Source organism: Balearica regulorum, chromosome 27 (genome assembly GCF_011004875.1).
Source record: "Balearica regulorum gibbericeps isolate bBalReg1 chromosome 27, bBalReg1.pri, whole genome shotgun sequence".
NCBI lineage: Eukaryota > Metazoa > Chordata > Aves > Gruiformes > Gruidae > Balearica > Balearica regulorum.
The window spans coordinates 4,366,106-4,378,961 of NC_046210.1; the positions used below are offsets into that span (position 1 = coordinate 4,366,106).

A 12,856-nucleotide genomic window follows, 5' to 3' on the forward strand; every position below is an offset into this window, starting at 1 on the left:
GGTAGAACCAAGGGTGTGTAATGTAGACATTTCTGGTTTGGGTTAGATAGTCTTCACGTAGCAAGCTACAAATCTTCCAGTTTTGAGTGCTCATTCTGAAGACAAGAAGCCAAAGGCTGCTGTGTGTTATTCTAGGTTCTGAGACCAGTAGTAGCTTAGTGTATCACCTAACCTTGGAGTATCTTGGAGCAGAATCCTTTGCATTTAGGTGTCCTTTATTCCTCTACAAAAGCCTTACAGAAAAGAGGATGATTTATTTTGTGCAATGCAAATTCACTCTTTCTCTTCCACATTCTGAATTTCACGATACACTCCTTTCTCTACCAGACACTCAATATACTAGCTGATCTTTTCCTGAACAGTTCCCACTTTAAATTGAATTACATCATGTCAGGCAGTTTCTTGGGGACTTTTTTGTTAGAACAAGGATAAGTAAGGAAAAGGTTAAAATGCCTAAGAGCCTGCGTATCTGAGACTTCAGTAGTTGAGCATTGGAAGGCATCTACAACACATTATTCAGAAAATAGTAGGCAGACAACGTACCCCTGATCCTACTCACTAGGTATCTGGACTCTCTCTCTAATGTCAGTGCCTTTGTGCTTCTTGATAGCATGATTTACGGTGCCTTAAATGAGTTAGTACCTGAGCTTCGCTGGTCTTGAAAGAACACCTATGCATCATCTTACTTTGACAGAGCAGCTAATCACATCCAGGAGAATTAACAGACATGTAGCCATAAATTCTGGCATTTAAACTTCAGATAAGGATTGGAGGTGAAAAACTGGGTTGGGAGCCAAGTAGATGCAGTAGCTTGCAAAATACATCCTGGGCATTTGGGCAGAAACCTGGCAATGACAAGGTCAAAGTGTGCAGAAGTTGTTTTTAACTCAGATGATTAATCATTCCTGCCCTAATGACTTGTTTGCACTCCCAAAGCTTATTAAAGAAACCAGGAATATTCATCTCTAGGTCTCTTTCCTCCTATCATTAGATCTGTGTTCAGATAACCCCCTTTCCCATTCAGCTTGCTAGTGAAGTGACCAGAATTTCCAGTGGTCAACCCCACAGCGTTCTCATACTGGATGTCCAGAGGTGAATTCTCTAGTAATGGAAGCCAGCTTTTCATGTGTCCGGTCAACCACTGAAAAGGAACAAAACAAGGGTCTCAAGCAGAGCATCTTTAGCCCGCGGAGGTTAAGGACGCTGTTTTTACAGTGTCGACAGTAGGAAGAAACCAATTTCTAGTCCAGGTAGCTTTGTCCAGTCTGGAGGGGAAGGAATAAAACAAGATGAAAGAACTGACACCTTATCTTTGCTTTCTTCTCATAAATCACTAAATGTAATAACATGTCTCATCAGCTGCAGGGAAATAGGAAAGCTCTACAGAAATCCTCTTTTTAGCAGCTGGAAGATCTGAGACAAAACACTGGTTCTGTGCCGTCACTTTATATTGGTCAGTACCAAATAATCCCCTGCAAACATCCTTGAACTCTGAGTTAGTTTGGACCTTGATTCTTCTGTCTGTAAATTTTAAAGGATCTATACATGCAAAAGTAAATGTCTGTGTAGCCTGGTTTGCAAGTGCTCAAGGAACCCTCTGTTATTTTGTTTCCTCGCTATTCCAGCCTACGGCATCGGGTCCTGTACCCAGTAGTCTCCATGACTAGACAAGGGGTTTGCTTTCGTTGGCACAGTTACCAGGAAAAGGGATCTCTAAATATAGGTATAAAAATTGTACGGCAGTCTTACATGACACGAACTGCTTTGAATCTCTCATATATATAATTAAATATAAATATAATTAATATTAAATATAAATATATTTTTAGTATATATGTATGTCTTTATACCCACCAGTGATTCCACTGGCTTGCCTGAATCATTGCTAAATTACCTGAGTGTAAAAGGAGAATCAGCCCCACCTGCTTAGCAGAAACCACTGTACTTTATTTTCATTCTGACTGAAGCAAGAAGGATTCGGTGCTTCAGCTGTCAGCAGTGAGACAGTAGATATCACCCTTGGAGCTGATACAGACAAGCAAGAGCACTGAAAAGCTACTGACAGATTTTTTTTTTTTCTGTTAATGGGAGGTTTAGGCATTGATGTGAATACAAAAGAACATCGTTTTCTCCATTAGGTATGTGTGCCTGGCTTATGCCCAAGGGCTCAATGTCATTCTTGTTTGCATTTTCACAGGGCATCTGGTTTTCTTCTTCCCTCCATAACCGGACACTTTCTGAAAGGAATGTTTCACTGCTTTCCTCCGCACTGTACGATGTTCTGTCTTGATTTTCTTTTCCTTCCTGGAGCCTCAGGCAATTAGACTGTTAACATAGTTACTTGTGATGAGGGATGGGAGGAAGGCAGAAATCTAGGCTCTGAAAGAGAACAGCAAGCCATATGATTCTGCAGTGCATCCCTCCTGTCCATGCTGCATAGTCATTAATAAAGTCCCATAGGTTTCTCACCGCGTGCTCTCAGGCTCAGAATCTGGGCTGCCCTTCACAGGGGAGTAAGGATGATGCTGGTTCGGCTCTTCCCGTATTCAAGTAGGTCTGACCTCTGGGACTGCTCTAATTTATTGTCTACAGCAGCTCTCCTGCAAGCCAGCGGCAGGCAACCTAGAATAGGTGAACTACAAAATATCTTGTCTGGGTTTCCTCAGCTCCTTGCACGGTAGCTTTAGTCAATGGCAAGGAAGAACAGCAATCAAAGATAAATATTTGTGTGTAATAGATTGCTTTGTTTAGTAATCTGATGCAGAAGAAATTTTGATCTTGGGAAGAAATTCAGGTCAGTTGTGAAATTAAAAGTCAAAGGCGTTCCTGTAGAAAATGTTCCTCTGCTTTAGCTTCGGCAAAGTTCTACTTTTCCTTCATTCTTCTGACTGAAACTGTTCACTGAAGTTGACCTAGATTTACAAATAGCTGATTTTTCATCAAAAGTTTAATCAAAGCTTGTAAGAGAATTTGTTTGGAACCTGTGCCTCAGTTTACCATATAACCCAGGTGAGGTTGGGAAACTTGCACTGTCATGCTTGCCTTGTACTGGATCTTTGCAACGAAGATCCAGGAATTAAGAATCTCAGGCAGGCATTTGCAAACCCTGTTCTCTGCGGCAAGCACTTCCGATGTGAAAAACAACAAACCAAAGTATTCTTTGCACATATACACGCAGGTATATATTGAAGCTTTGTTTTGAGGAAAGGGGGTATCTATAGTGAATACTTAGATCACTTAGGATATAAGTTTCTAGCTTAAATACTAGATGCCTGCTTTTTTGAGGCAGTATGCTCTAAAAAGGGTTAAGCTTGGTGTTTGTCGACAGCATTGCAGCAAAGGGGATGAAGTAAGCTTGAAGGGCAGAAATGATGTACTGCATCTTTAACAGGGTGTGTCCGATCCACTTGCTGCAGTCTCTGCTGCAGTGAGGTTGAAATTGGGCTCTGACTGTCTGTCTTGTTAACCCTCCTTTTTTAATGATAATTGGAGCTGGTGATCATATTCAGACGGAGTGCTAGAATGGCTCTTGGTCTGAAAGAGGCAATTAGCCCGCGAAGGATGGGAAACTTTGTACAGCACATATTCCCTGCTTAGTCACCCCTGACTTGACTTTGTCCAAAAAAAAAATTTTTCACTGATTCTGTGCTTTAGCAAGTTAAAAGGTTCTGTTGGATATAGGAAGGAGCTAGCCAGAGATTTCAGCACTCTGTAGCGTGTTACCCTGTTAGTAACTTCACGTAGTCATCAAATCTTTTCTGCAGCAGTTGCTGAAATTTGCTGAATCAATTTGGCACTTACAGGAAGGAGATTATTAGGCTATCGAATTTCCTTGAGGTTTTTAACCGTCCCTTAAACTCATTTTATGTGTAGCCATGAAAGACGCTGGCTTTTAGAAGTACTGAGATGCAGTTTTTAGAGGATTAAAAGACAGAAGTGATTTTGAAATGGTATGCTCTGCCTTCACAACTGCAGTGCTGGCTGTACTGTGCTGGGCGGTCATTGATGGCGTATTGGTTTAGTTATACAAAGCTTTCCATAGTCTCTTGAGTGCTTATTCTCTTTATCTAAAAACATCCATCTGTTACAGAAACATCCTATTTAAATCATATGAATTTGTGTATTACAAACTTGGGAGACAGTGTTTGCATTTGTTTTTATGTAAAAAGACGACCCTTTCTTAGCCTACCTTGTAATTTGTTACTACTCTGACACAAAGTGCTGCTCTAAGAAGAGTTCCAATGTCACCACATGTACTTGCTGTTTCCTGCCTAAACCTCATCCTTTCTTAATTGAGGTTTTGATCACAATATGCATCCAAGACTTGGTCTGTCTTCTAAGAAACTGAAGCAGTGGCAGATGTTTTGTTAACTGAAACTCAAAGGTAATACTTAACCAAAACAAAACTCTAATTTGGGATATCTGTTTAATAGCAACGTGCACATTCTTACAGATTTCATGCTGCTAGCTCATTTGTATGCATGGGCTCCTGCAGAATATGTGGAATCCAGATAAAACTGATCAGGCTGCCTGCTAATATTAAGGACTGATTGCAAGATCAGCCTCTGTAATTATGACACGGCAGACATAATTTTTGCTTGTCTGTGAAGTGTTCACTGTACTTTTGGCACTGGAAATGAGATAAGTTGTTCAATTTCCTCTGATGTCGTGAGAATTTACAATTCTAAATCCTGTGGAGACTTCAGAGAAGATCGCAGAAAACTGTAAGCTGGTAGCATTTCATTTAGAATTATACAGCACATATATTTTCAAAGCAAGTGCAGGGCCAGACTTCAGAGCTCATTGAGTGATGTTACAGAGCAAACCGATATAGATGACACTGTGCATCAACTATATGAACAGTGAAATGCTGCTGATTCATCTGTATCTTTACTTTCACTTATGTGAACTCTAGTGCCACCAAGTGCCAGTCCACAGGAAGAAACCAGCTCTCTCCGACTGACACACGCAACTCCCAACCGATCTTTTTCAGGGAATGCAGTGATCTGCAGCAGGTGGGATCAGAGCTAAAATGATCTCTGAAACCTGGAAATATTAAGGCTTGAAGTTCGGATTTACAGCGTGGATTCTTCCAAAGCCTTAAAACTTATTGCAACCTAGCTATTAATAACAATTTAGCCATGTTCTCAGCTTAAATTTGTTGACTGAAATGATAGAAACAATGGTTCAGCAGTTAATATACCAGACATAGATCCTACAGCACAGTTACAGGCCAAAGAAGTACCAGATGCTTTGTTCACAGTCGTGTCCTTTTCCTCACAAGCCAGAGATTCAGCAGATTTCTCGGCAGAATCGTGAAGGGGTGGCCTGAAAGCCAATGCGAAGTGGCTGGGCTGGGTTTTGCATACAGGGAAGGAGCTGGAAAGGACCTTGCTCTGTTGGCCTCTGAAATGCTAGTTCTGCAGGTGACAGAAAAAGAAAAGGGAAGGAGAAAGGGTGCTAGTATGAAATTGTGGCAGCCTTAAAGCAATGATGGATGAGACAATACATCATATGAATGCATTAATCTTATGTAATCTTAGAGAAGCAAGCTTGCCAGAACTGACGTAAATAGAGAGCCGGAACATTTTTAGGTATATATTCTTCTTGATTCTCAAGTGGACTGTATCTGCCAGGACTCAATGTGCTGGTATTTTTTTTTCAGTACCACTCAAGGTGATCCAGGTTTGTCCTGCATTCCTTCTGCTCTGTTATGAGAAGGGAATGATGCCTGGCTTTTAGAGCTTAGGTGGTACCTCTTGCTGTTTTCTTCCCATGGGTAGAGCTCTACTGAATTGCGCCATCTCTGGCAGTGTATTATCAAGAGTTGGGTCTTTTTGTAGTCCTTGATTTCTTCTGAACAAAATTGGGAAGATTTTATACTGGCTAATTATACCACACTACTAGAGCAGTCCTGTTAATAAGACTGGAGTATTTGTATAAGAAATTAAAACTATTGACTGCAGTGTAAGTAGATAGCTTTGAGTCTTTTGCAGGGGATCCCTCTCAGAATGGGGACTCTAGCCCAGTGAAGAATTGTTCCCTACAGTGTATTTTCTAATCACTACTTGCACATGAATCTTACATTTCCTATGTGAGCATAAACTGTGGTAGCTAAAGCTCTCTGAATTTTCTTTTTCTTAGAAGAAAGAATGCAGAGTCCCTTAGCCCAGGCAAGACGATCATGCGCTCACCAGGAGATCAGTCTGTTCCCTGCAGCGATGAAACAAACATTTCCGTGTTCGTAGGGCTGGGGTTGGCTTCATCAAATTGCAGATCAAGTCTGCTTCTGCCTTCCCTCCCATGAAACAATACGTTGAACTGCTACCTACGAATCAGTCATCCCATCTGGTACTCGCTGCAACGAGAGCGCTGAATCACCAAATTGGAAAGTGTCAGAGCTGGTCTCTTAATTGATGGATTTATATGTTAAGATGTGAGAAACATTGAGAGGCCTGCGTGGTGTCAGCATGTCATTGAAGGCAGCAGAGTGGTGCTGATTGACAGCAGCTGAGATCCAGCATTCTCATTTGCTTTCTAATGCAGACTTTGGACTAGTAATTACAGACTGCACATGAGCACACGTAGGCAATGCACATATTTTCCCTTAGGACAAAAGGCTCCATCCTTTTTGTGCAGTTTTGTGGGGTTTTTTCCATTTCTTAAGTAGTGTAAGTGTGTCTCTGTATCTCAAGACTAAACTAATGTTCCAGGCTAAAGGCTGTCATCTCTCTGTTACTGCATAGGTTTGTAAAAGAACGTGCATCTGATTCTAGAATCCCACAGTGCTGAATCCTCCACCCTGAAAGCTGGTGTTGGATCAAGCGCTTTGTCTTACTCTGATTAGTCTTTGATGTCGGTAAAGCAATAACATAATCTAGTCTTCCTGCCTTTCTTGCGGTGCAGTTTTGATGAAAAAAATAGTTAATGTTGGAGATTTATTTGGGCTGAATTACTTGGGCGGGGTATTGACTATGTGTTCCTCTGGGATGTCTATACTAAACTCTCTAATTAAAATCCAGACGAATAGGAAGACAGAAGGAAGCTTTTTCTTACCCACTATAGAGTTATCAGTTGCCAGCAAGTAATTTTATTTTCAGGCAGTGCATATATTTCTAAATGCCTGGCAACAGTGATCTGACGTCAGTCCAGGCACACTCCTGAGCAACAGAAATAGAGTGCCGTGTCAACGTGTTCTCCTTGCGAGTGAGCTCCATTACGCTATTGCAGGGATAGACCGTGTCTTGGATTTCCTGGCTGCATAGAGAAGTGAAAACACGATGCTTGGCCTGGCTGGAGGGGAGGGGGGTTATAAACGGTGCTGGCGGTGGGTGCGTGGTGCCCGCTATGTGCTGAGGGCACGGATCTGAGCACGGCAATAGCCGTTTCCCTGCAGGAACGAGTGACTGCTTGTCACCTGATGACAACTCCTGTGCATAGCAAGGTGGCAGAGCCACTGTCTTCCACAGAGCAAAACACCGTTCCATGCCAGGCAGCACTCTCAGTTCCCGTAGGACCTGTGGAGCGATCTGCCGTAGTGAGTTACCACTCAGCCAGTTGGCAGTCTCTCGTCTCGCTGACTCTTGGTTCTTCTGGGCTCCCACAGTTACTCAGAATATGAAGTTTTACTAGGGAAAAAAAAAAAAAAAAAAAAAAACCAAACATATGACATCTTCAAAATAAAATGGGGTTGGCGTAGTATACAGAGAGAAACCTGCAGAGGGTATTTGTTACATTGCTATGAAGTTTGTCTACAGTGTGGATTTTAAAAATCCAATGGCCACGTAATAATTTTTAAAATTTAGGACTGCCTCTTATGGCTTTGAAAAGTAAAGATGTTTTGAGTTGTAGTTCATGTGCACATCTATACAGAATCCTCACAGAGCATGACTCCACACATGCATTTTTTGTTCTCACGCAGCAAATACCGAGAGCGTAACTGAATGGCAATTTTATCTCATCCTATGTCTCTGTGTTGGAGGAGGTAGTTCTTCATGTGGAAGAAGATTAAATCTCATCTTGTTTGCTGTTAATGCTTGCTGCAGAAATACTTGAGGCAGGCAAGGACTTCAGTAGGAAATAACCTGCAGAAACCAAAATACTGCATGTTAACTTTTCAGCTGTGCAAACTGGGGGATTTATGTGGAGCTGTTTTCATTTGGAGCAGCATTTTCTTTTGCTGCTGCCAAGGAGCCAGCCCAAATATCACAGACTGTGCTGCAGCCTTGCCATAAAATGGTCCAGGGCTGTTGCCATTCTGCAGTGAAGAGCATTCTCTCCTGCCAGAGGCTGGGCTGTTCCCTGTGAGGCTGGGCTAGCACCATTGCTTTCCTCGTAGTGGCATCTAGTGTTTAACACATGTAATAGCGTCTTCTCGCAAAGGTTTGGGGCTGCGGTAACCTTGAGGACTTCCCCTGAGATAAAGCATTTGTAGATCTCTTTTTATGCAGAATAGCCACTCCCACGTGAGGGCTGTAGGCTTAGACCTTTTAAAAGAAACGATTTCTAATCCCTTCCTTCTCCCTACATCCCAGTGCTTGCCTTTGATTTTGGTATTTAGTCTTTTCTTCAACTTTGATACGTTTGTCATTAATTCTCACTCTTAGGGATTTAGGATCTCCACAGCCCTCAGTGCTAATCTCCATTTCCCCACAGCAGAGATTTTTTTCCTCCCGGTACCATTGTAAAAATTTTGCTTTTTTGGCAGGGATGAAACAATCCAATGGATTCTTTGTTAAAACAAACCTCGTGCTATGGGAGCATCAAGACAACAAAGAGGGTGTCTGAATGTTACTGGCAGAAAGTCTGTGTTGAAGCTCTGTGCCCCTTTTGTGAGGTTTGCACGGGAAGGGCAGAGGAAGAAAGCAGTATACGTGGAAGAGCCGTGAGAAGCAGACTGTAAGTTAAGAGAGATCATAAGGGTTAATGCCGGAGGTCTTCAAACCCCTAGACTATATTGCTCAGTGGCGTTCATGGTTTTGGCTGTTCCACCCCATTCCTGCAAGCAGTTTGAACCAAGCATACTTTGCTTCTTTTTTTTCTCTTTTGGTCCCCTTTATAAGAGAAAAAAAGCTCTCCGTTCAGTATATGATGTCATGCAACCGACACACCACACAGAGCCGGCATATTCTCTTGAAGGTACAGAGAGAGGTGCAAAACTTTGAATGTCATCTAAACTTTTGGTTTTAGAATGGAGGGGTTCCCAGGAGAAGTATTCTACCTCTGGAGAATCAAAACTGAATGAGACATCACAAGAAATTTCCTTTAAAAATGAAAGCCTATTTCAAGCCAGAGAGAATCGACTTGCACCGAGGACATTTAAAGCTCTGAAGACAGTCTGTTATCAGCAGTACTGCGTGCATCAGGCAGTACCCTAGAAAAAGTGATTAGTGTATTGGTATTGTTTCTCAGTTTTGGTTCTCCGTATTGTGAATGTCTCTTTCCTCTTTTTCAATGGGAGAAAAGGGAAATAAGAAAGTTGAAAGAAAAAAATGAGAAAGATAAAACTCGTAAAAAGAGTCAGTATTAGGTGAATGGAGAAATTCGTAGGGCTGTGAATTCATGTGCTCATCTATTCCTATGCAAATGGCACTGAGTCATAAGAAGCATACTGTCTTTATCTTCTTCATTTGAAAGTGTGCATCATGTAATAAAACTTTGTGCTTGTTCAGAGCATTTCCTATCAAGATCTCTAAGCTGCTTATGCAAATAAATCAAGCCCTGTAAATAAATATAGTGGGTTTGTCTTTATTGAGGGTGCAAATAATATGCAGTATTCAGAACACTTAAGTTGTAGATTAATACCTCTGAAGAGTTGCATGTAACCATTAACTGCTGCAACAAAATAAAGCACATCCATATCTTTATAACTCAGGTAACTATAACTAAGTAGAGATTAGTCTGAGCCACAAAATACGTATCTGGGTATTAGATTGGGTAGCTTCTGGTTTGTGATTAGGTCTAGAAACTGTAGCGGTTAGTTTTAGCTTGAGCTCATCAGGTCTAAGATCCTGATTTGATTTTTCTTTTTATCAGCATTGATTTATTATTTGAGAAATAATTATGTATGACAGTAGAGACAAGCAGGCATCAAACTCCTGTGAGATCAGAGTCAGCTCCTTCCACTCCAGCTGAATCTACATCTCCCCATCACCAACTGAATGTTTGTGACTTTTTATTGTATGGAAGCAACCTCTGAAGCAAGGCAAAAACAATTACTGGTTTTTAGCAAATGTTTTCCTTAGGAAAAAACATGCTACTCCTGCATCTAACAGGCTTCCAACTTAAAATAGGTGTGTTTAGCTTTCTGGTATCGTGACTGCCAAAACCAGAGGCTTGATTTTGTAGTAATACTTTTCATATAGACTTCCCAGGAGCAGAGAAAGAAAAAGAGTACTGCTTTTAAAAAAGGAATTAATGATTGCATCTGCTGAAAACAAGTGCTAAGAATTATTGGAAGCTCATTTCCAGCCTTGGAAATTTTGATTAAATCTGACCATGCTACCCCCTGCTGAGAACACTTTCGGGAACAAGCTCTTCAGGCATTAAAGATGTAAGAGATACATTAAATATAAAATAGTCGATATCCATGATTCAGCTGTGATGGATAGATACCACAGGCATTGCAAGAGGGCTTCTACTAATAGGCACTCTGGAACTAGCCAGTGATTCTTAATAAAAATTCCTACCAGCGCTTCCTCCTTTCAGTCTTTCACATGATCTCGAAAAGGAGGGAGGAGCAGGCTTACTGGCACAAAAGTAAAATATAAATTCAGAGTTTGCAAGTCTCTTGGTACCTGTCGTTTTATTGCAGTTGTGCCACCGTGGCTCCAGTTGGGGAATCTGGCCTTTGTCATAGCAAAGCAGGAACAGGAAAGAGGTAAGAAAAACTCAACCTGGATTCATACTGGTGGAAATAAGCAGAGTTTCTGTCTAAGATACTAAACTACTGTCTAAAGCAAAATGTATCCTTCGTTGATTAATATACTGCCTGCAGTTCGTGCTGTTACACCAAGAATTTTGCTGTAATTTTCATCTTATTAAAGTTAGTATAAGCATTATTACTGACTTTGCCTCCCAGCTCCTCAAGCATTGGCAAACCACCTTTCTATCTGGTTTTAGTGCTAAACCAAACTTTCATCACAGCTTTCCTTGCTGTTCCATGCGTTGTAAATACAGAGTAATTACGTATTCAGTAATTTTTTCCTTTATCCTTTAGTCTTTTACAATGAAATGTCTCTTATGGGTAGGTGAAGAATGCCACAGTAGCAGCAATAACAAAGTTTATTCTTCTATCAGGAAATTAACGGAGCTCTTTTGTATCTCACTGATTATAAAACAGGTTTAATTTTCCATCGTAAATGGCAACAATATAACATAAAACCCCCCACAGTACACTGGCATTGAAATTAAGTATTTTATCAGCAATACATTTCTACAAAACATTTATCTCCACAATAATTATTCAGTCAGATAGCACAAGGGTGCCCAGGCACATTCACGGTGTGAATGGTGTCATAAAACAGATACTGCCCTGGGGACACGTCTTTGCTGTTCCATATCTAGCAGAATTCTATGCTTCCTTTTCACGGTTCCAAAGTATTCATGGAGCTGCTATATGCCATTGCTCACACAGAAAACAGTATTAGAAAGGGTATGAATGTGGTTTTTTAATACAGTTAGGAACGAGGGGCGAAAACCATAACCCTATGGCCATTTACTTCTGTAGAAATCAACTCAATGAAAGAAAAGCCATCAGTGTTACGGCTTTTTCATAGACAAATACCACTTTGAGAGAGAGGAGTTTAAATCAGCCCACCAGCTGTGAAAGTAATCTTTCTTGAATTTATAAAAATAGAGTTTTTCTTCCAGCATCAAATGCTCTTTAATAAAACAGCAAAAGAATAAAATACAATGATTAAAACAAAGTGTGGGAATTTAGAAGCCCTAGATTATATCCCAGGCTCTGAAAATTTCTTTTAACACAGAGATTGAGGAAAAAAAAAAATTATTTTTTGCTTTTTACCTTCACAGCAATTAGCCATGGAATATAGTTTTAAACAGCAATGCCACCTCAACAGTTCTTCCTCTACAAGTTCAAGTGTCCTTTCAAAAAACAGTGAAATCGATTCCTTTAAGCCCATTTTCTGTATATTCCTTGGCCTGTCCTTTAGGCTGACTTACTGTGAAGAATGGAAAGGAAATGACTTTGGTATTTTTGAAGCAAGAGTTACTTGCTGCTTGCTTTTCATCCTCCTTAATTTGTAAAGCTCAAGTCAGTAGCTGAGGGAGCTTTAAATAACCCAAAGTTTAACTAGGTAGAAGACTCAGACACATACGCAGCTTTCCTTCTGTAAGGATGAGTTTGTAACGGCCGTCTCTTGTGGGAGGTTCTGCTCCCTTTCAGTCACCTGTAAAGAGATCGTGTGTCTGAACCTCAGCGGATGGACATCTGCACGGGAACGCTGGCATTGCTGGAGAACTGCCCGTTTCCAGCAGCTGACAACGCGTGTTCTGCTGTTTCCTGAAATCTGCCGACTTCGCTCGTGGCATTTTATTGCTGGCTTCATTCGGGTAGCTCGGACCTCATCAGATCGGTTCTTGACAGGACAAGGTAACAAATCTTTATCTTCACAGGCTTTGTAAGAAATGCTTTACGTACTAAAGGTCTATTTCTGTAAAACGTTTTTTTTGTTCTTTTATTCCCTGGAAATAGTCACAAATTCTAATCCCGCAGTTTTGATTATGAGATTTTTACCCACGGCCACCGACTTGCAAAACTTTTTGTTGTCCCTTTAATTGGGTTCGTTAGCCCGGTGTGCAGTAAGCCGATCTGACACGCAGAGACGCGATATTG

The 12,856-nt window shown here is 41.0% G+C and overlaps 1 long non-coding RNA gene across 1 annotated transcript in view; it reads left to right on the top strand.

The window, feature by feature from the left end:
• The window catches only part of LOC142598301 (uncharacterized), a 29,303-nt gene extending 19,668 nt beyond the window's left edge, over window positions 1-9,635 (top strand). The window contains exon 3 of the long non-coding RNA XR_012832578.1: window positions 6,145-9,635. This is a non-coding gene — a long non-coding RNA (uncharacterized LOC142598301). The remainder of the gene's footprint in view (window positions 1-6,144) is intronic.
• Window positions 9,636-12,856: the final 3,221 nt, after the last annotated feature.